The sequence below is a fragment of the Alexandromys fortis genome, unplaced genomic scaffold, assembly GCF_014885135.2.
Source record: "Alexandromys fortis isolate MF-2015 unplaced genomic scaffold, M_Fortis_MF-2015_v1.1 scaffold_0, whole genome shotgun sequence".
In the NCBI taxonomy this organism is placed as follows: Eukaryota; Metazoa; Chordata; class Mammalia; order Rodentia; family Cricetidae; genus Alexandromys; species Alexandromys fortis.
In genome coordinates this window covers 4904492-4926726 of record NW_026067949.1, presented here as the reverse complement: position 1 = coordinate 4926726, position 22235 = coordinate 4904492, and the positions used below count along the sequence as shown (strand labels likewise).

General features: G+C 43.9%; 1 long non-coding RNA gene across 2 annotated transcripts in view; it reads right to left on the bottom strand.

Annotated features, from left to right (window-relative positions):
• LOC126506477 (uncharacterized) overlaps window positions 1-22235 on the bottom strand; it is a 65945-nt gene that overhangs the window by 28326 nt on the left and 15384 nt on the right. Inside the window, exons 2-4 of one of the 2 annotated variants that reach the window (XR_007593227.1) lie at window positions 7629-7768; window positions 6358-6558; window positions 5546-5755 (exon numbers count right to left, since the gene is read on the bottom strand). The exons of the other annotated variant lie outside the window; for it this stretch is intronic. This is a non-coding gene — a long non-coding RNA (uncharacterized lncRNA). Of the gene's footprint in view, window positions 1-5545; window positions 5756-6357; window positions 6559-7628; window positions 7769-22235 lie in introns of those variants that run through there. 2 annotated transcript variants of the gene reach the window in all.

Sequence of the window (22235 nt, the reverse complement as noted above, 5' to 3'; positions counted from 1 at the left end):
TCAATGGATGGCAAAATAGTTCAAGAAAAGAACAAAGAAGGTGCTTACCACCAAGCTTGACAACTTGGGTTCAAATATGGTGGAGGGCTGGGCGATGGTGGCGCACGCCTTTAATCCCAGCACTTGGGAGACAGAGGCAGGCGGATCTCTGTGAGTTCGAGACCAGCCTGGTCTACAGAGCTAGTGCCAGGACAGGCTCCAAAGCCACAGAGAAACCCTGTCTCGAAAAAAAAAAAAAATATGGTGGAGGGAGAGAAACAACTCCCAGTTGAGAAGTTGTCTCCTGACTTCTAGACCCACACCACAACAAATAAATATGCAAATGTAATTAAAATTTTAAATAAATAAGTACTGTTTGAGTATGGGAATATGCAGGGTTGAGGGATTTTCTTGTTTGTTTTTCTGTTGCCATGATAAAACATTCTGACTAAAAGCATTTTATGGGAGGAAAGAGTTTATTTAGTTTACATTTCCAGGTCAAAATCCATCACGGAAGGCAATCAGGGCAAGAATTCAAGCAGGACCTGAAACAGAAACCTTGAAGAAATGCTACTTACGGGTTTGCTCCCAGGGTCACACTCAGCTACCTTTCTTATATAGCATACGCCTGCCTCCGGATGGTACCAACCACAGTGGGTTGAGCCTTCCCGTATCAATTGCAGTCAAGCAAATATTTTCACAGACGTGCCTACAGTCCAATCTGATGAAGGCAATTTCTCAATTTGGGGTTCCCTCATCCAAGTTTTGTCAACTTGACAACTAAAATTAGGCATCAATGAAATGATACTGTTTAGTCGTTTTTTTGTCTCCTAGGTTTTTTTTTTTTTTTTTTTTTTTTTTTTTTTTTTTTTTGAGGCAGGGTTTCTCTGTAGCTTTGGAGTCTTCCTGGAACTTGTTCCATAGACCAGGCTGGACTTGAGCTCACAGAGCTCCACCTGTCTCTGCCTCCCGAGTGCTAAGATTAAAAACGTGTGCCACCACCACCTGATATCTCCTGAAATTTTTTTATTTCACATTCCTATTATTTTAGTTTTTATCATTCTCTTCTTATATTATCTGCATAGGATTTAGCTCATCTTTGTATGCAATTCATTGGTTTATAGCATACCCATAGTCATGCAACTATCAGGACACTCAACATTAGAAGATTTTCATGAACCTCCAAGACACCCTACACCAAACGAGTGATGCTGTTAGAACACCATTTCCTAAATACCACAGCTGGGTGCTGTAAGCCCACAGCAGAATTCTCTCAGATTAACAATCCGCACATCCAATGCATGGCCCCTGACATTTGGTTCCCAATTTATACTTTCAAACAGCAAACTCTCACTGGGATAGCTGTTCACTTATTTCCAGATATTTACTAAGCACTTGCTATACACCAAGCAAATGTTAGACTCTGGGACTACTACAAGGAGGCAACCAGGACTGGCTCTTCAGACACCTTACATTCTTGTTGTAGAAAGGAGGCAAGGATAAACAAAATAGGAATAATTACCGACTGTGGGAAGTACTACAGTAAGCACAGAGAAAGGGTGTGGTACTGGAGTCCTCTCATCCAGCCCACACTGGATGAGAGCATGACCGGAAATCATGGTGGCAGGAAAGTAAAGTAACTGGTCCTATGGCATGCACCACTAGGGGGCAGACACAGGAAAGCTGGGGCTCTGCTGGCTTTCTCATGTCCATTCAGTCTGGGTACCAGCTCACGGAATGATGCTGTCCACATTTAGGGTGGATATTCTCACTTCGGCTGAACTAATCTAGAAATTCTTTCACCTATGCCGTTAGAAGTGTATCTCCTAGGTAACTCTTGATTCTGTCACGATGACAAATCAAAACTAACCATCACACTTGGAGGTGGAAGCCGTGAGTATATACTGCTGGCCAGGGGCTCCCAGAAAGAGACCCAGGTGGCTTATTGGGAATGGAGAATAAACAAGCAGAGACACTTGGAAAAGTAGATGCCAGACTTGGCCCACTCGCCAACTCAGAATGGGGAAAGATGGGATGGGACAACCGAACATGTCATTTGCACCTCTTTCTTTTCTTCACGTTCTAAGGGGGAAAAAAAAGAATATTCCCTCAGTAGGAAGGAAATGCCTTAACAGTGAGTTCAGAAAGATCACCTGAAAATGGGAAATCCCAGAGTCAAGTATGGTGGCTCACACTTGCAATCCAATGCCCAGGAGATGGAGACAAGATCATGGGTTCAAGATCAGCCTCTGATACAAGAGATCCTGTCTCAAACAAAGAAGTGGGAAAAATCCCAGGATGGTAGCTTTATGTCTCTTGCATGCACATAAAGCAATGAAAGAGACATCAATTACAGAAGGAACATGCACGGAGTACAGAATGGGAAAGTCAAGGATGCTCAGGGAAAGGCAAGTGGGCCATGTGTTTGATGAAAAATCAAAGGTTTTGATGGGGAACAGTGAAGGCGGTGGAAGAGTTTCTTTGATGCAAGCCAAGGAGATTGTGGACTATTTGGTCAGAAATTGGAAGGCCATCAATGTTTTTATAAATGAAAAGAACATAATTACAGCAATGCGTTAAGAAGATTAAATGGGCAGCAGCGTGCAGAATATATTATCTAGAGAGAATCTGGAAGCAGAAGATTAGTTAGAAGCTCCCATTGGAACTGGGTGTAGAAACAACATTAATTAGTGTCACTGTGCTGGGAAGCAAGTGACATCTGTGTGGTGCCTTGGAGCTTACAGAGTTCATGCTGTATCACTTATCTGGTTGGATACAGGACTTGTGAGAAGTAAGCAGGCCAATGATAAACACACTGTAAGGCAGTTTGCACTCAGTAAATGTTAATTGAATAAACTCAAGGCTGACTCCAAAGGGATTGGTGACTCCACATAAGGGGCTCAACTGTGGAGCCAAGGATGAATCATCACCTTCAGGACTGAGAAGAACTCATTCACTCATCAAATACTCAAGGAGATTTACTATAGTCTAGAACTATTCCAGATGCTGCCATTGTGTGGGGCTGGGGGAAGACCATGATGTACAAAAACCTGATCCTCAGGGAGCTTATATACTAAGGAGAAGAGATGATTGATAAATGCATAAAAATATTAAGGCTTGTGCAGTAAAGGGAAAACAAATCAGGGGAGGTGAGCAGGGAGTCATTTGGGAATGTGTTTGAACAGTGTCTTAGTTACATTTCCTATTGCCGTGATAAAATATCCCTGCAGAAAAGCAAGTCAGAGGAGGAGTTCCTTTGGGCTCACAGTTCAAAGGCTTACAGTTCAAGAGTAGTCTGTCAAAGCAGGAAAGTCATGAGAGCAGAAGCTTGAGACTGCTGGTCTCCATTGCATCCATAGTCAGGACGCAGAGAGCAATGAACTTTTGTGCTCAGCACAGGAGCCCCCTTTTATACAATCCAGGATCCCACTCAAGAGAATGGTGCCATAAGGACACAGTGGGTGGGTCCTCAGCAAGCCTCATCAAAATAATCCCCACAGCATGCTCAGGGGTGGTCTCCCAGATGACTCTGGATCTCATCAAGTCGGCCATTAGTCTTCTTTCCAGAAGTGACTACTTCAAAGAGTTGGAAGCAAACAATACAATGACCATAGACATTTCCAGAAGAGTGTTCAGAGCAGACATAAGAGCCAATGAGAGCCCTGCCAAGGCGCCCCTCTGGCAAGTGCAGGAAGTGGGGATTAGGAGTTGTTCCCCTCTTGGAAAGTATATGGCCTTGTTGGAGAAAGTGTCTCACTAAGGGTGGGCTTAGGGGTTTCAAATGCTCAAGCCAGGCCCAGTGTCCGTCCTCCGCCTGCTGCCTGTGAATCTAGATGCAGAACTCTCGGTTATTCTCCAGCTCTATGTCTGCCTGCACACCGCCATAATCCCTGGCATGGTGATCATGAACTAAACCTCTGAACTGTAAGCCAGCCCCAATCAAATGTTTTCCTTTACGAGTTGCCATGGGTCATGGTGTCTCTTCAAAGCAATAGAAACCCTAACTAAGACAATGTGGAATATAATAAGAAGACAAATTAGAGATGCTTCTGATGTTTGTGCTGTGGGCAGATGGATGAGTGACAGAGCCCTGAGGTAGAGAATGGCAGGTCAAAGATTCCAGATCCTTGCTGAGAACTTAACTACCTATGCTAGGCCTACTGAGCATCATTTGATACTGGGAAGGAAAGACATGAATATGGAAGTAAGAAGAGAAGTCAGGGTTAGGGTCAGGAACATAAAATTGATATGGTTTCACCATCATTAAAACAAAACAAAAACAAAAAGCCTGAGGAGTCTAGCAAAATGGCCTAGCAATTAAGCACTCTTCCCAAGCCTGAGGACCTGAGTTTGATCCCCATGATCCATGTGATAAGAGGTGAGAACCAATTTGTCCTCTGACCTCCAGATGCGCACGCACGCGCGCACACACACACACACACACACACACACACACACACCATATAAATAGTTTTCCACTGACCATTTTAAAATGAGGACACAGTGCACCATCTGCAAGTCCAGCACTTGCGAAGTTGAGGTAGGAAAACTGCTTGAACCCAGGAAATTGAGACCACCAGTCTTGGCAACATAGCAAAACTAAAACTCTTAATAGAGAAGTCAAAATAAGCCAAAAAGCCAGGAGGAAAAAGCAATTCAACACCTATTCAGCACTTACTATGTGCAAACACACTGCTAACCCTTGTGAGGCAGGCAAGCTAAAGTGACAGTCTTCTTGGGACCATCATTGAGTTTGAGGTTACATTGCACTTGCCAGCCTAGGTCCTTCACATGCATGCACTGTGCACACATCTTTCTCCAAACAATGCACTGACCAGTCTCAGAATCCCTTCACCTACTACATGCATATAGTCACATATGACTATCTCTGAACAATAGTCTACGCTTCCTCACTCCTGGTAACAGCCAAACTTAGGTGGTTTCTATTCAAGTATATTCCCAAAAGTTCCAGTCATGAAGAAGGAGAAGAGATGATCTGGCCTCAACTGGTTTGGAGGTGCAAAATTTTAGGGGGAATCTCCCACTGACTATCTTGTACCTATGTACAACTAGGTATGCATGTGATTAAAATTCAATACATTAGGGGAAGGGGCACATGCTATAGAAAAATGATCATATAACCTAGTCTATCAATCAAAACAGAGACCCATTCAGGCTACCCACTTCATAACCAATCCTCCTTCACTTGAACCCCACAAAAGGAGTCCCTAAACAGGAACAATAATTGGAGCCCTTGAATTAATAATTCTATGGTCTGTTGTCAATCTTGGCAGTGTATCCCTCAGAAACTTTTACTGTCTCTTGCTTCCTTTCCATATCTCTGTGGACCTGTTTTCAATTCCCTGGAAAAGAGGCCAAAGCCTGGAAGTACCTGTCCACCAGCAGTGCTTAGAGGTACAGAGATCAAAAACAGTCCTCTCTCCCGAAGACTTACAGTCCAGAGGCGAATATGAGCCATTTATCTACAAAATGATGAACATTGTTTTAGTAATATCAAGTATATTGGTTACTTCCTTGCTGTTGTGAGAAAGGGTTTATTTTGGTTCACAGTTTGAGGGCAGTCGACAGAGCTGGGAAGACAGGAATGTAAGACGGCTGGTCACATTGCACCCAAAGTCTGGAAGCAGACAGGCATGCAGGTGGTCAGTGTATTCGCCTTTCTTCTCTTTGTGTGCCATCCAGAATACAGGCTCCCGGTCCACGGAATAGTGTCACCCGCTTTCAGAGTGGGTCTTCCCTCTTCAGTATAGTCTCTCTGGAAACATTGGCAACAAACAGAGGCATGTTTCCAGGTGAGATGTCAATGAGGATTTTTCAGTGCACTAAATTTGAAGCACACATAGGACATTTCAGAAGGCAGGCAGCAGGGAGTGAAAGACAAAGCTATAGATAAAGCTGGGGCCAGATTCGTGTATGTATTTATGTCTCTAAATATCTATGTACTTCACAGTCTCCCTCATAATAATCCCTGGTGAAGCCCTAGACGTGTATCACATATCCAAGACCTAGAAAATGCAGAGCAAAGAGGAACAGAGGGACAAGAGCTATTGACAATGTCTACAATGCCCACAATTAACAGAAGGAGCCAGTGTGGAACTCAAGACAAGAACAGTCAGGGACATTCAAGAACTGGAGTGCCTTTTCACCCAGCCTCATAAAGAAGGCCCATGAAGCAGACTGGATGGCAATGCCAGACACCAAGAGCCATAAAGACAGTAAAATAAAAAAGAAGCCATTAAACGTCATACCACATAGTGGTCACCTGATGTGCTGGTTAGTTTTATGCCTGCATGACCTAAGCTAGAGTCATTTGGTAAGAGAGAACCTCAACTGAGAAAATGCCCCCATCAGACTGACCTGTGGGCAAGCCTGTCAAGCATTTTCTTGACTGAAGATTGGCGTGGGAGGATTCAGCTTACTATGAGGCAGTGCTACCCCTGGGCTGGTGGTTGTGGGTCCTATAAGAACAGACTGAGAAAGCCAGGAGGAACAAGCCGGTGAAGAGCGCTCCTCTGTGGTTCCTGCTTCAGTTTCTGTCTTGGCTTACTTTATGATACACTGTAATGTGAAGTAGAAGTGAAATAAATCCTTTTGGTCATGGTGTTTATCATGGCAAATGTGATGAGCTTGGAAACCTAAGAGCAGTGAAAGCAGACTACCAAGTAAGTGGGCTATCAAGCCTTTGCTGCCAAGCCTTCCCATCTTCCTGGCTAGCATCTGCCCTCTGGGCCCCCTCGACATGCTCCTAGAATTCTGTCCTGTGGTTTTTGTTGCTACTGTCTACTGTCTCAGCGTGTGAGCACAACTCTTGCCAGCCGCGATTCTAGCATTTAACCAACTGGTAAGCCGTGCAGTGAGTTATCAACGTCTATAAGACATGATGCGGGATGAAATAGAAAGAGAGGATAAAACGTGTTGCCATGTATTCCCTACCACGAACAGGATCTCTTTAAGGATAGCATTGGTAACGTTCCCACCGTTCTAACAATGGTCACTGGTAGGGTGCTGCCTAGTAAAAGGAGACAGATGGTAATACAAGACATTATTGTTAGGGATGGCACAAGTGTCTCTTGGTTTAAGTTTTCTTTTTTAATTTTGAGTGTTGTAGTTTAAAAAACAAAGTAAAACAAAGACAGATGTCCTCTAGTCTTTTAATCTACAGATATATCATTTGGCGAAGTCTGTCTATATTTCTTATTTTTTATACTGCCCCCCCCCCCCCATTCTTTGGCAGTCAGAATTAACTCAATGGAAATTTTGGCAAACTCTCAGTCAGACATTTGTTCTTTTTAATGTCACAGCCATCTCCAGATAATTGTTTTCCTATACCAATTGGTATCAAGCTTTTAATGTAATTGGGTCTTTGCATAGCCAAAAGCCACTTAATGCAAATTAAAAGAATGATGCCACTCAATAAACTCAGAATGATAACCACAGTCATTCTGAGAGCCAGCGAAGCTAGTCGAGGCTCCATCTTCATAATTTTCTTTTTCGAAACAAACAACTGAAACAAGTGGCACCAAGAAGGGAATAATAATTGGCCACTTAATCTAACCTTGCCATTTATGATAGTCATAACACAAATAGCAAACAAATTAACCACTGCTCTCCAGGAGCTGATTAATTACCAAGTTATAACAAGTTCACTTCCTGCTCCTTGAGTCTCCATCACTGTTGCATCCAAAACCTTTCTTTTCTTCTCTGAACTGTGACAACATCTTCTTCACTTCTGAACTGGCTGGGTTTGTGTAGCTTGACCCAAGTAGAGCTACCAGAGAGGAAGAAATGCATCCATGAGATCCAGCTGTAAGGCATTTTCTCATTAGTCATCAATAGAGGAAGGCCCAGCCCATTTGGGGTGGTGCCTTCCTTGGACTGTTAGTCCTAGGTTCTATAAGAAAACAGGCTGAACAAGCTGTGTGAAGCAAGCCAATAAGCAGCATCCTCCATGGCCTCTGCATCAGTTATTGCCTCCAAATCCCTGCCCTGCTTTAGTTTCTGCCCTGACTTCCTTCGGTGATTGGCCACACTGTGGAAGTATAAGCTGAATAAACCCTTTTGTTCCCAACTTGCTTTTTGGTCATGGTGTTTTGTTGCAGCAATGGAAACCCTGACTGAGACAACCTCTCTTATTTGTTCCTCCTAAATATATTATTCATGTCAGCCATAATCAGTTTACTAGTACAGAGACCAAGCCATGGGATGTCTAAACCCTTCACTGTAATAAGAATGATGGGTAGTTTCTGTACAGTACCTTAGAGTCTTAGAAAATCAGGCTGAAATACTCCAAGTTTGGTTCATTTACTCTGAGTTGGGTTTTTCTTCATAGAGTTCAGATCACTGCCAGACTCTGCTCTCTATGACAGTGAATTTCTCTTTGGAATCTGAGTGCTGTCCCCTGTCACTGCCCTATTGATAAGGACCACCATAGTCCATTGTAGCAACATTTCCAGTCTTAACCATTTTGTCCCTTGTGGACATTGTAGGGTCTCATTGATAAACTCTTAGAACCTGTGGTGCATTGGGTGCTGGTGTGAATGGGTTGGGTATATGCATAGAGAGGCCAGAAGCCAACCTCTTGTGCTGTATTTCAGACGCCTTTCACAAGATCTCTTACTGGGATCTAGTGTTTGTCAATCCCCTCAAGCTGGATGACCAGGCAGTCAGATCCATCTGAGAGTCTAGCCTCATGGCAGAAGTACTAGCCAAAGCCATGTTTATTGCCACAACTCTATGGAGTTTCAAGGTCCCTGCCACCACCAAAATGCATGCAGTTGGCTATTCATCAACACTTAAGTGTTCCTTGATAGGTCCTCTTGAAAGAGCTGCAAGGTTTTTGCAGTCAGCTAAAGCTTAGTCAGGAAATCTCTCTTAAATGAGACGCGCTTGCCTCCAGCAAAAAGAGCCCACCTGAGAAAATGTTGCTACCAAGAAGTCGTACTTAACTCTGTTCTTTTGTGTCTAGAATTCCTTTCCAAGCTCTCTCAAGTTTTATGTGGATGCAGTTGTCCATGTTGGCACCATTTGTTGACAGAGGTTTCTATCCCACCTGTTCCTCAGGCATTCAGTCCCAAAGAAACACATAGAGCTCTATATACATAAACTGGTTGGCCTACTAGCTCAGGCCTTTTATTATCTCTTATATCCTATATTAAACCATAATTTTTGTCTGTGTTAGCCATGTGGCTTAGTACCTTTATCAGTGAGGCATTCTCTTCTTGCTTCCTCTGCATCTGGGTGACAACTGCAGACTGAGCCTTTCCTCATCCCAGAATTCTTCTGTTCCGCTCACCCAATCTATATTTCCTACCTGGCTACTGGCCAATCAGCATTTTATTAAACCAGTACAACTGACAAAACTTCGCAGGATATAAGACCATTGTGCCACAACAAAACACATTACTAAAAGAGCTACTCCCCAACCCAGAGCCACAGAAGTTTTTTTTTTTTTTTCAAAAGTTAATTGAACCTTTTCTTATTTCAAGAACATGCCTCTTAGAGAACTCTGCTCTGAACTGATTTTCTACGTTCACGGCTTTTTGAAAGGATTTCTTTTCATTGTTATTACATTTACACATTAGATTTGGGTACATGTGATGGGGAGGGAGTTTGCACATGCATGGAGGTCAAGAGACAACATGTTGGAGTCAATTCTCTCCTTCCATCAACAGGATCTGGTGATTGAACCGATGCCATTAGGCTTGATGACAGGAACCATTGTGCACTGAGCCATCCACCCCACCAGCCCTCTGTGTTCAACGATTCATAAAAATTTCCACCCAGCAGGCATACTATTACACCCACATAATTGGGTTTGTATAAAATTCCAACCCACTGTGAGCACACATACATCTCAAGCTTTGCATCTCTGCTTAGACAATAACTTTCCGAACAGCCACCTTTCGTAATGGCATTGTGTTTCATAGGAGGCCTTACAGGTCTTTTGGTGGGTAAGTGGTGTGGGCGCATATTCTGATATGCCACAAAAGCCATTGCCCCGGTTTGAGCTGATACATAGCTCTGCAGACAAGCTGTCTGCCCTTAACAAAAGCCAGGATGTCTTGCTCCTAGCTTCCTTCGTTAAAGTGTGGTTTACCTGAGAAGAGGTGTTGACTGAAACTGGTCAGGATGTTTTTGAAGGTTATCTTATAGAGATGCTAATTTAGGACCTACCTGGCTGCTAGATGCAGATGTGACAAAAGTCCAGGCACCTGGTTGCCTAGGCAACAGCCTTTGTGTGTTCCCGCTCATTTGGGATGGATATATAAGATGTTGGGACAATAAACGGGGAGTCTGGCCTTTTCCAAGATGACCTTGTAAGTTGTGTCTGATTATTCCTCGCGACTCCGTTCCAGTCTAGTTAGAGAATCTGTGTTGGACCCACACGGGCTCCGACAAAGTGGCATTGAGATCAGGACCTTCTCTGACTTTAACCTGAATGAATGAGACCATTCAACTAACTGGTTATTATTTCTTTTGTGATAGATTTCTAAAAGAAGGGGGGAAAACTCTTGGTGGTATATTTGCTAGAGACTGTTTGCAGGGGCTGCTAAAATGGTGTTCTACAGACCTCTGTCTCTCACACAAGAAATTCCTACAGGTTCTACCAATCGCTTGTAAGGCAAGACTGTCAAACTTAGTCAAGACCTTCCATCATGGGTAAAGCTACTTCCGGAAGACTTGCTTCAGGCATTCAGGATATAGCAATCTCAGAGAGAGGAATTTCACCTGAAGAGATGAAACCTTCAGGAGTAGAATGCTGGGTGCTCTAATGACAGGACAATAAACTTCCTCAATTAGCAAGATGGACCTTTCCAGGAGCGTTTAATAAAGGAGGTATTATCGTGTGTGCGCTGTCAAGTCCTCTGGTTTTATGAGATTTCTGTTTTGCAGAAGACCAAGCTGAGGCAGACAAGGAGCTGATATGAGATTTCAGGAGGTTCTGGAATCTCTGAGAGGGTTAAGAATTTACATTTAGAAGCTATCTGGCTGAGCACAGTGTAACCCACTATGACTGGTTCTGACTATTTGTTCTGAGATTAGTTATAGAGGGAAATGAAGAAAGCTTCAGTGGTTAGAGATGATTCAGTGATTAAGTTTATAATGTCCTTGCAGAGGACACTAGTTTGGTTCCCAGGATCCATGTAGGGTGGCTCACAACTACCTGTCACTCCAGATCTAGGGCATATGACTCAGATGCCCTCATCTGCCCCCCACTAGCATTAGCTCATGCTTAGAAACACACACACACACACACAAAAATTAAAAATAAAAACAACAAAAAGAAAGGTTTGGTTTTCTGCACCTTAGAGTTTCTTTTCTTTTTCAGATAAGTAACTGTAACCCAATGTTCAACCCCTTTTTGCTTAAGCTGTCTGTGAACCTGGCCTTTGAGTGAGGGCTAGTAACATCTACTTTCTTCCAAGTATCACCTTCTTTATAGGGACAAATTCACAAAGCTAGGAGGAAAAGTCCAAACGCATAAATTAAGTAGAAAGTACAGCAAGGCATGGTGGCACACGTCTTTAATCCCAGCTCTCAGGATGCAGAGACAGGTGGATCCTTGTAAGTTCGAGACCAGCATGGTCGATAGAGCAAGCTTCTAGACATCCAGGGCTGTATACAGGGAAACCCTGTCTTGAAAATATCTTAAATGTATATTTATATATCAAACAATTAATACCTTATGCACCAAAAGAATGACATTATAAATAAATTAAATTAAATATTCTATAAGTAAATTAAATTAAATATAAATAAAATTGCCAGTGACTGCTAAGTTCAACCTAGAAGATCTAAAACCAAGTGTTCGCGGTTTCCCTTAATAGGTTCCTGTCTTCTTAGGTCATCCATTACTACATCAAGAAAAAAAGAGCAGAAGCAGCAGCAATGCCACCAGCTACAGACAGTCCTGTTCTCTATCTGAGGTTTTGCAAACCCAAAAAGGAAGCGTATTTATCTTACTGCTTCAGGGTCATTGATTGCTTCAGGGTCATTGATTGCAGGGTCTTAACAGCTTCCCAGAAAGAGAATTAAGCACAAAAGGTAAATAGCAATCCCCAATGTAGGAATCTTCTAGAACCTGACACTTGTACTAAAGTCTCTGAAAGCTGTTGAGACACAGGTAACAGAAACAAGCTAATTCCACTCTTATAGTAGCTTCACACCCCTCCCATCACATCCCGCTTGCTCATTTTCAACTGCTCTTAGAAGCTGACTAAACATCTGGACTTTGCTCATCTCCTTTAGAGACTGTGCTAAGAGTGATGTCATCTGGGGAGGGGAGGGAGGGCTATGAATACAAAGAAGTCCTAGAGGAGCCCACTGTGCAAGACAGGCCTGCTGACTTCCCACCTGTGGAGTGTGAGTGCTGGGAAGTGTCCCGCAAGCTCCCTGGGACATGGAAGGTGGCTAAGTGTGGGGCACATGCCAGGAAATAAGAGCACAAGAAACAAAGGGCAGACTTGTTGCTGAGGATGGGACACTTGGCAGAGTTCCCACTAAGCACAGCAGATCCGATCTGGGAGAAAGAAGAGTCGAAATGGATCGCCAAGCTGGTCTAGTTTGCTTTCTGCTGCTGTGATAAACACCACGACCAAAAAGAAACTTGGGGGTGAATGTATTTATTTCATTTTACAGTTCCAGTTAACAGTTCGTCACTGAGGGAAGTCAGGGCAGTAAGGCAATGGAAGAACCCAGAGGCAAGAACCCTGGAGGTGCATAGCTTACCTGATTGCTCTTTCCTTTCTTCATTTTTTTCTTCTTACTTACCTTTCTTATTTCCTTCCTCCCTCTGTTCTTTCTTCCTTTTCTTTTTTTCTCTTCTCTAAGACAGGATTTCTCTGTGTAGCCCTTGAAGGGATTCTAGGCATCCCAGGCCTGGCAAACAAACCTCTTACAGGTCTTGTCCTTCTCCCCTATTCCCTCTGCCTTACTAAAACCCATTAGATTGCATTCCTAAAGTTAGCCCTTAAGGTCTATTCCCTTACTTGGTCAATTGCTCCTCCTGAGGCTGACAACCAAGGCCCAGCTATCAGAGTACTGAAGTCTAGCCATTGACTCACTTAATTAACACGCCCAACTAAAATTAAACACCCCATCCTAACACGGGGTTTCGCTTTTACCTTTATACATGCCATTTGCCTATGGGCCACATCTGTCTCCTCTCTATCCAGAGGCAGTCCTTTGTCCCTCTCTTCCTTGTTCCCTTCTCCTTTTCCCTTGTCCTCTATCTCCTGTCTTTGTCTCTTATTCCCAGCCCTCTGTCCATCTAAGGAAAATAAATCTCCTTTGTGCTGAGAACTTGGTCTTGGGATATCTTGAGCTGACTTTGAGATTCCCTACCACCCTGACTGTCCCAGAACTCCCTCTATTGACCATGGTGGCCTTAAACAGAGAGATCCACGTTCAGGGATACTAGCTTACATTGCATGAAGATGTGTCTATGTTTTGCCTCACCTGCCTAAGGCATCTGATTGTAACTGGAGGTTTTTCTTCTCCCTGCCCGTTCCAGAATAAACACTCAGAGGCTCATATTAATTATAAAATTTGGCTGATGGTCCAGGCTTATTACTAACTCTTTTAAATGTACCTATTTCTATTATTCTATATTTTATCACAGACTCTTGGCTTATTACCTTACATCTTGCTTCTCCAGTGACTGCTGGCATCTCCCAAACGCCACCTTTTTCCTTTATCTTTGTTTGGATTTCCCATCTGGCTCTCTTCTGCCAGGCTATTGGCCAAATCAGCTTCTCTATTAACGAATGGTAATAAAACACATTCATAGTATACATAGAAACATCTCACAACACCCGATTGGTTTAATAAAGAGCTGAATTGTCAATAGGCAGGAAGGGGAGAAGAGGCAGGACTTCCAGGGAGAAAGAAGAACTCAGGGTTAGAATCTGGTGAGGCAGAAGACACCAGCAAGACATGGAGGGAGTCAGGCATACAGAATGAAGGAGAGGTAAAAAGCCATATGACAGAATGTAGATTAATAGAAACAGGCTAATTTAAGTTATAAGAGCTGGTTAAAAGCAAGCCTACACAAAGGTCAAGCTTACATACTTAATAATAAGTCTCCGTGTCATTATTTGGGGGCTAGTCATCCAGAGTCTGACAAGATGGCCCAACTATAGGTCTGCCTGCCTCTGCCTACCAAGTGCACCACCACTGCCTGGCTATCAACCTTCTTTCTTACACAACTCTTTGACTGCTTGGTCAGAGATGACTGGTCCTTCCCACATCAAACATTAATCAAGAAAATACCACACTGACATGCCTACAGACCAACATGATGGAAGGATTTTCTCATTAGAGGTTCTGCTCATCCCAGGTAATCCGAGCTTGTGTCAAGTTGACAAACTGGCCAGCACACAAGGAGAAAGGGTAAAAAGAGATATTACAGGCAGTATTCCCAGAAGCCCACAGCTGCATGTGTCCATGCTAGACAGGTGACCACCAAGAAAGCATAGGATGCTTGCAGGAAGAAGAGGCTAGGAACATGGCCAGGGCCAACTCCAGAAGCTGTAGAGGATCATAGGAATTGTTCCAGCAGGGAGTACTTTGTTAACATATTCTCCAAAGAGCAAATCTTCTGTGTAAGAAGCAAAGTAGGGAATGAAGAAGGCAGCAAGACCAGTTAGGAGACTTTTCAGGAGGCCTGCAGCTTACAGTGTTCTCCATGCGCACCGGGCACTGTTCCAGACTCTTAATCCTCACTGTGCTGTGTTAAAAGCTCTTGTGCACCTGTGTTGACAGGAGAAAACCAAAGCTCAGAAGGCCTCACTGCCAGGAGGCCAAGTTGAGGAGTACCGAGCAATGGATTAAAACTAGGCATCTGACTCCTCGGTCTACAGATTTTTTCTGTTCTGTTTTTCCCGAAGCAGTCAAAGATGTGTTATGGGGGCATAACAGGTGGTAGTAACTGCCATGGAGAAAGGGAATGAAACTAACTGCGCGTTTAAGGTGGTTGTAGCTAAAGCAAGAGATGAGACAACAAGTTCTAGTTTCCAAGGACCAGGGAGGGGAATTAGAACCCGCGACAGAGAGAGCAGCAGGGACACATCGTTTGACGCAGTCTGACTATGTGAACTGAGAGACATCCTTATGGGATTCCTAGAAATGCTTTCCTGGGCCCCCAGTCTTGCCCTTCTTCCTCTCCTTCATGAGATGCACAGTATCAGCCCTTTGCCGGATCAATGTCTGTTCTAACGCAAATGCCTGATACAGATCTTCACACAGTAGCGACACTGAGTTCTTTTGTACTGGGTGGCTCTCATATTAAACAAGAGACTTTGTGCTGAGCAAAAGATTAGTTAAAACTGAAAGAATTTGATGGAGGGGCCGGAGAGATGCTCAGCAGCTCACAGCACTTGCTGCTCTTGTAGGAGACTAGAATTCGGTTCTTAGAGACCACGACAGACAGCTCAGAACCACCTGTAACTCGAGCTCCAGGGGCTCTGATACCCTTTGGCCTCTGAGAGCGCGCGTGTGTGTGTGTGTGTGTGTGTGTGTGTGTGTGTGTGTGTGTGTGTGCGCGCGCGCGCGCACACACACACACACACACACACACACTAAAAGATAAATAAAGAGGCTTCATGAAACCCATAAAAATCCTGCCTGCTTAATTAAGCAAGGTAGTCCCCAACCTCCCCAGACAAATCTCCACAGCATCTGCAGATCAGGCTGGTCTTCCACAGACTCAGTATCTGTAGACTGGATTAGAGCCCTTCTCTAAATCCTCCCACACAAAAGCTGCAGGGAACGGAGAACCCTGAGAACAGTCACCGGCTCCCCCCACAGCGGCCAGGTCTTCTTTCCAAAGTGTTGTCCCAAGGATTTACTCCTCCTGCCTTGTCCCGCCCCTGCCTTCATTCCTAATTGTTCTTATTATAAATAGAGGCACAATTTTAAAATGTTCAAGAATTTATTATTTGAGCAGACAACAGTGCACAGATTTGGAAGAACAAAACTGGAAGAGGCTTGGGGCTCCATGGGAGAAGCCCAGGGGACATGCTTCTGCAGAGGGGTCTGGAGTTAAATAACGAATCTGATTGGTTGCGGTGCCACAGCCTTACTTTGTCCATCCGAATGCAGAGTCCTGGGCTGTCAAGTGTGCATCAGGCGGCTCTTTCAGACTGATGGAGCTTAAGTTCAGTTTTTCCCTACCAGAAGCATTTACAAACAATAGGCCCAAGCTGCAGTCATGTTTTCAGTCTTAGCACGTTTATTTTCAAGGTAGAACCGGCTTCATTAGCTAGGGAAATTTCCAGAACTGGTCTCCACTTCAGTTTGCTTAAGCAAGTCTCCACTCTGCTATACCCTCAGAAAGCTGAAAGAGGAACAACCAAACACTCCAGTGTGACTCTTAGTCACAGCCTTGGAAGTTCTCACCAGTCACTGGGGGTCATGTAAACATTATCACACTGGGACAGAGGATGTTGTCACTGTCATTAACAGTGATTGATCTTGAGCTTTTGATCCTGGTAACCTTAATTTTGTCATTGGGTGAATGTCACTGTTGGCAAGGTTTTGAAACCTCCAAGAAGATGTCATAATGATGGGGAGAGTAATGGGCAACGACTGAAATACTAATCCCTGGGGAAGAAATTCCCAGACCCAAGATGTAAACAAGTCCCCGAGCGCAGTGTCTCCTGGTACATGAAAATTTTAAATCAAATTTTAAGATACTTAACAGTCCCTGACTTGTGGACACATACCCAACTCTTCCAACCTCCTGGGAGTACCTTGTATCTAAGGCTCACCTGCCTTGCAAGTGTATGTGTGTATGTCTGTCTGTCTGTCTGTCTGTCTGTCTGTGTAAGGCTGAAGGCCACATTGGAAAAGTTTGAAGAGAAGCACTGGCTTCGCTGAAGCTGTTTTCCTACAGTCTTAGAGACATTTCCAGCTGTCTCTTCTGATCCAGGAACACCTTTGGGAGGAATCAGCACTCTGATGGGCAAGGGAAAAAGGAAAACCCAGAGCCTTGTCTAGCTGAAGGGTTAGCGTTGCCTGGAATTTATGGAACAATGATCCCGAATCAATGATTTTGTTATCGAAAGTGCCTTTTGAAACTGCACCAGAGCATGAGCAGGGACCAGTCCTAACCCACGGCACCCGTGCTGATCCGCGAGCAAGCCTTAGACAAGGTTGAGCTGTTTGGAAAATATAATCCCTTACCTTTTAAGTATAAAGCTAATTTCTCAGGTTCTAGATTAAGGCAAATCTTGGATTTGTTGACCTCAATTTCCCTAAGAATTAAGGAGCAAGTGAAACTCCTAACTCCTGAATTGAGGTAGGGTTTGTTTTAGGGTTTAGGATGGAGAAGAGTTACTTTGGGAACATTTATTTGGATATCAACACAAAACACAGCTTGTGTGCCAAAGGGAAGAAGAGAGAATCTATTCTGAAACTAATATGAGTGACCATGGCCCAGGAGCAAGATAGAGGCAGTTAAGTTTTTCATAGTCATAGAACAACAACAAAAACCCAAATTTATCAATCATTAAATTTACAGACTACATAGGTGGGGCATGAGGTAGGTGGATTATAGTAAAGCAAGGGAATCTCTGTTCTAAGTGTCAAATGCTATCTGTCTTAGCTTTGGGGTTGGCAGAAGCTAATAGTCTAAGTTATCACATTGCAAAGCTTCTACCTGATGTACAAAAGATGTTAGGCCAAATACAAAAGTTGGTAATAAATGGTTATTAAAGCTAGAGGGTTGATTCCTCAAGTGAAGATGCTTATTGTCAAAGCTGAGGACCTGAGGTCAATGCTTGGGACCCACATAGAAGAAAGAAGGAGTTAGCTTCTGGGATAATTATTGGCAGCATTCCAATTCTCCATCACAGGACTGTTTTCAGCCAGTCAACCAACCTATCAGAATCTTCAGCATAGGTGTGACTTTTCTAGACATGTCAGTTCACACTGATAGAAGCTACGGGCAAAGGAGGGTTTTGTATGGTTGCACTGGGAACACCAAATTCCAATATTTTGAATGCATTGTTGAAGAATAACAGATTCACATGAGGTGTTCCAAGCTTGATCAGTAAAACAGAAAGCGGTGTCTGTGGTTGCTTTAGATAGAGGTGGTGAGGAAGTAGAATTGGGGAAATCTGATTAGCTGGCCTTTGGAGATGTGTCCATACCCTGGTGGAGAACCTGATATGTTTTTACAGCTGTGCCCAACCAATAAGAGTCGATAGTCCAATAAGAGTCTGGTTCCCCACATCTGTATGGGCACAAACCCAGCATTCTTCTTGATTAGTCTCTCTCTCTCTCTCTCTCTCTCTCTCTCTCTCTCTCTCTCTCTCTCCCCCCCCCCTCTCTCTCTCTCACATACACACACACACATACATACACACACACACAACATACTTTTTAAAGTGTCCAATAAGAAGCACTATTTGTAACCACTGTTAGAAAAGCCTACAAAAATGGAAAGTGTGATGAAAGTAACTTGTAAAAAAATTAATAGGAGATATTATCCATGAGCGAATGCCCACTATGAATTCAAATCATAGTTTGACCATGGTGTGGCCTTCTGAGAAAGGGTCTGAAGCTGAGAAATCCTGTAGTGCTGCTTCACCCCTGAGCTCCAGTCTAAGCAGGTCTGTAAAACAGTAGTAAAGGATGATGGTAGAAAAAAAAAAAGAGAGTATTCTGGAGAAAGAGAAGCCAGATGTCTCAAGAAAAGAGCAGTCAGGGGGAATGACAAGAACACTGGAGGAGATAAGAGGCATAGACAAGGCACCATGCCCCCAAACCTTATCACTGCCACCTGCAGTCCTCATTACCCTCCTATACTGGTGTTGACAGAGGTTTTGTCCTGCCCCATCTCACAGCTGTTCAGCCCCAAAGAAACAAAGGTCTACATTAATTAATTATAAACTGGTTGGCCTATTAGCTCAGGCTTCTTATTAACTCTTTTTTTTAAATATTTATTTATTTATTATGTATATAATATTCTGTCTGTGTGTATGCCAGCGGACCAGAAGAGGGCACCAGACCCCATTACAGATGGCTGTGAGCCACCATGTGGTTGCTGGGAATTGAACTCAGGACCTTTGGAAGAGCAGGCAGTGCTCTTAACCTCTGAGCCATCTCTCCAGCCCCTTCTTATTAACTCTTACATCTAAAATTAAGCCATGCCGGGCAGTGGTGGTGCACTCCTTTAATCCCAGCACTTGGGAGGCAGAGGCAGGCAGATCTCTGTGAGTTCGAGACCAGCCTGGTCTACAAGAGCTAGTTCCAGGACAGGCTTCAAAGCCACAGAGAAACCCTGTCTTGAAAAACCAAAAAAAATAAAAATAAAATAAAGCCATAATTCTTGTCTATGTTAGCCACATGTCTTGGTACCTTTTATCAGTGAGGCATTCTCATCTTGCTTCCTCCATGTCTGGATGACAACTGCAGACTGATCCTTTCTTCTTCCCAGAATTCTCCTGTTTTCCTCACCCCACTCCTACTTTTTGCCTGGTTGCCATGCCTATACTTCCTGCCTGGCTACTAGCAAATCAGTGTTTTATTAAAACAATGCAAGTGACAGCGTACAAGGCCATTGTCCCACAGCATACTAGTATTTGTATTAGTTAGAAATATATTTTGTAGTAAAAGGAGTGGTAGGCTGCATTCCTGGCACTGGGCCACCTGGCTAGTTTACCCGAAATAATTACACGGAGACTGTATTCATTTAAATACTGCCTGGCCCATTAGTTCCAGCCTCTTATTGGCTAACTCTTACATATTGATTCAACCCATTTTAAATAATCTGTATGTCACCACGAGCTCATGGCTTACCGGGAAAGATTCAACATGTCTGACCTGGCAGCTTCATGGCAGGTGGCTCTCTGACCCCGCTTTCTTCCTCCCAGAGTTCAGTTCTGTATTCTCCACCCATCTAAGGGCTGCCCTATCAAAGGCCAAGGCAGTTTTCTTTATTCAACCAATAAAAGCAACACATAGAAAGAAGGACCCTCCTACATCAATATTTAGACAATTCATTATTCAAGGGGAACCCTCTGGTGGATGGTCACGTGGCAGGATACTATAGGGAGCCTCCTTTGGCATTCTGGGTCCTCTGGTTGATTCTGTAGTACCAGAAAGGTTCAGTTCTTGGAGAATAGATGGCTAGAGTAGAAAATAAAAGCCCATCTGACTTACAATCCCAGTTCCTGCACCTGCAGAAGGTGCTAGAGCAGCCTTGGATCCTTAAGAGGAGACTATCGTGTGGCTATAACCCAGAAGCAGAGGGTCCCACAACCAACCTTCCTGGGCCTGTACTCCAAGCAAGGCAACCTGGAGACAGACACAGAGAAACAAACTAGGTGGAAGGGGCTGTGAGAAAGCCGTGTCAGTACTATAAACAAAGAGCAAAGCCAGTTCCCAGTTGTAGCAGGCAGTGTGTTCCAGCAACCAACGGAAGCCCTGTCAGACAGGGAAAGAGTCACGGAGAAGGAAGCAGGTCTCCTTCCCTCCTTTCTGTTTTCCAACAGCGTATGGTAAGGAGACTTCGGAGCTCAAATGAAAGTGGTACAACTTAGAGATCATCTTAACGGTGTTTACTGCACACTTCAGTTTGAGGATTAAAATGACACCCGGTATCTCTGATGATGTTTCTACCTCACTGGACATACTTCAATCAAAGCATCAAGGTTTGATACGGGGAAGCAAAAATAGTTGTCTCCAGGTTGCCTGGGCTCTTCTAGACTCTTGATGTCCCCTTCCTGTCCCCTATATAGCATGTGAACAAGAGCTCTGAGAAAGAAGCTGTGTCTGTGGAAACGGACTGGCCGACAGAACTGCAGTACTGTAGGGAGACTACAATGTTACAGGTCCACATGCTGATTGTCCTATCTTAGGCTATTCTTAACTCTCCCACCCCATATAGCCATCTCTTATCTACCTCTGTCAGAACTAACATTTTGTGACTAATAAAAAGCCTTGGGAATCTCGTACCTAGCAGACCCCTTGCAGTGACCAACCCAAAAGCAAGAATGTCATCAGATGCTACCAGATGACCTATAGAGAAGCTTCCCCCATCTTGCTGTAATCCTGATGTATCCATCCATGTATTTGAATTGCCTTATTTATGACTTTCTTTGTTCTATAAACTACAAAACTTCACAAAACTATATTGGAATGTGGAATTTGGGGTAACCTAAATCTGTGTCCCCAGGTCACAGTCACTCATAATGGCACCAGAATAAACTACCTTATTCCCTTTAAGAAAAGAACTGAGAGCTGTGGGGGTTGTTTGGTTTTAGTTGGAGTTTTTGTTGTTCTTTTATTTTGTTTTTGCATTGATCAGTGCCAACACTAGAACCCAGAAACAGTGGCAAGCCGGGACTGAGGTTACCTCAGAGCCAGCAAAAACAGAGGCTTGGGGACTTGTCAGGGAAGAATGCAGATGGTGGCAGGTCAGCCCACTTTTTTAAAAAAATCCTCATGCCAGGAATTCAGGTTGGCAGAAGTCAAGCCAGAATGCTAGACTCAAGATCAGCCAACAAAGTTGTCCTGCCCTTTGTCCTGCAGGCAAAATGACAAGAACAAGAACAGTGTCAGAACAGGATGGAAGGGGGATGCAAGTTGGAATTACAAAGGGACTCAAAGAAAATGCCCTTTCTTCAGTGTCCTGGAGATTCGGCCGCTGGTCTCGACTGCCATGTAAGCAGGCAAGTTTTCTTTAAGGTACAGAGTCCTGGAACCTGCCCCGTCTCGGAGACGAAGTTAACCTTTGAGGCTGTGTGATCTGGCAGGGAAGAGGCACGGTTCGAAGAGCACGTTTCATGTTTGAGTGGACTCAATAGTTTGTTAATAGATTCTATGGCAGGGAGAGAAAGGGGAAAGGAGAGATGGGGAGTGAAGGGCGGGAGAGGGGGTGGAGAAAGAGGGAGGAGAAGTGGGGAGGACAAAGACAAGGAAAGAAAGTTTACCAGCATTGATTAACCTAAACTAGCTGGTTCTTGGCCCACCTTTTCACACAGCAGAGCCAAGAGGACTGAGTTATCTGTTGGACAGGAAGCTCCCCAAGGACTGGGCTTTGTGTGTCTTCATGGTGTGAGCTCTCTGGCCTGGTATCAGAAAATGCCCAATAACCCAGTGACCATATGGATGAATGAGTCTTGCTTGATAAACACAAATGATACACGTGTTGACCACTGTCCAGTTTCTGTGAGGCAACATACATTTTCCTGTAATTTGCACAGCCGTGGGACAAATGAGAGGGGTGA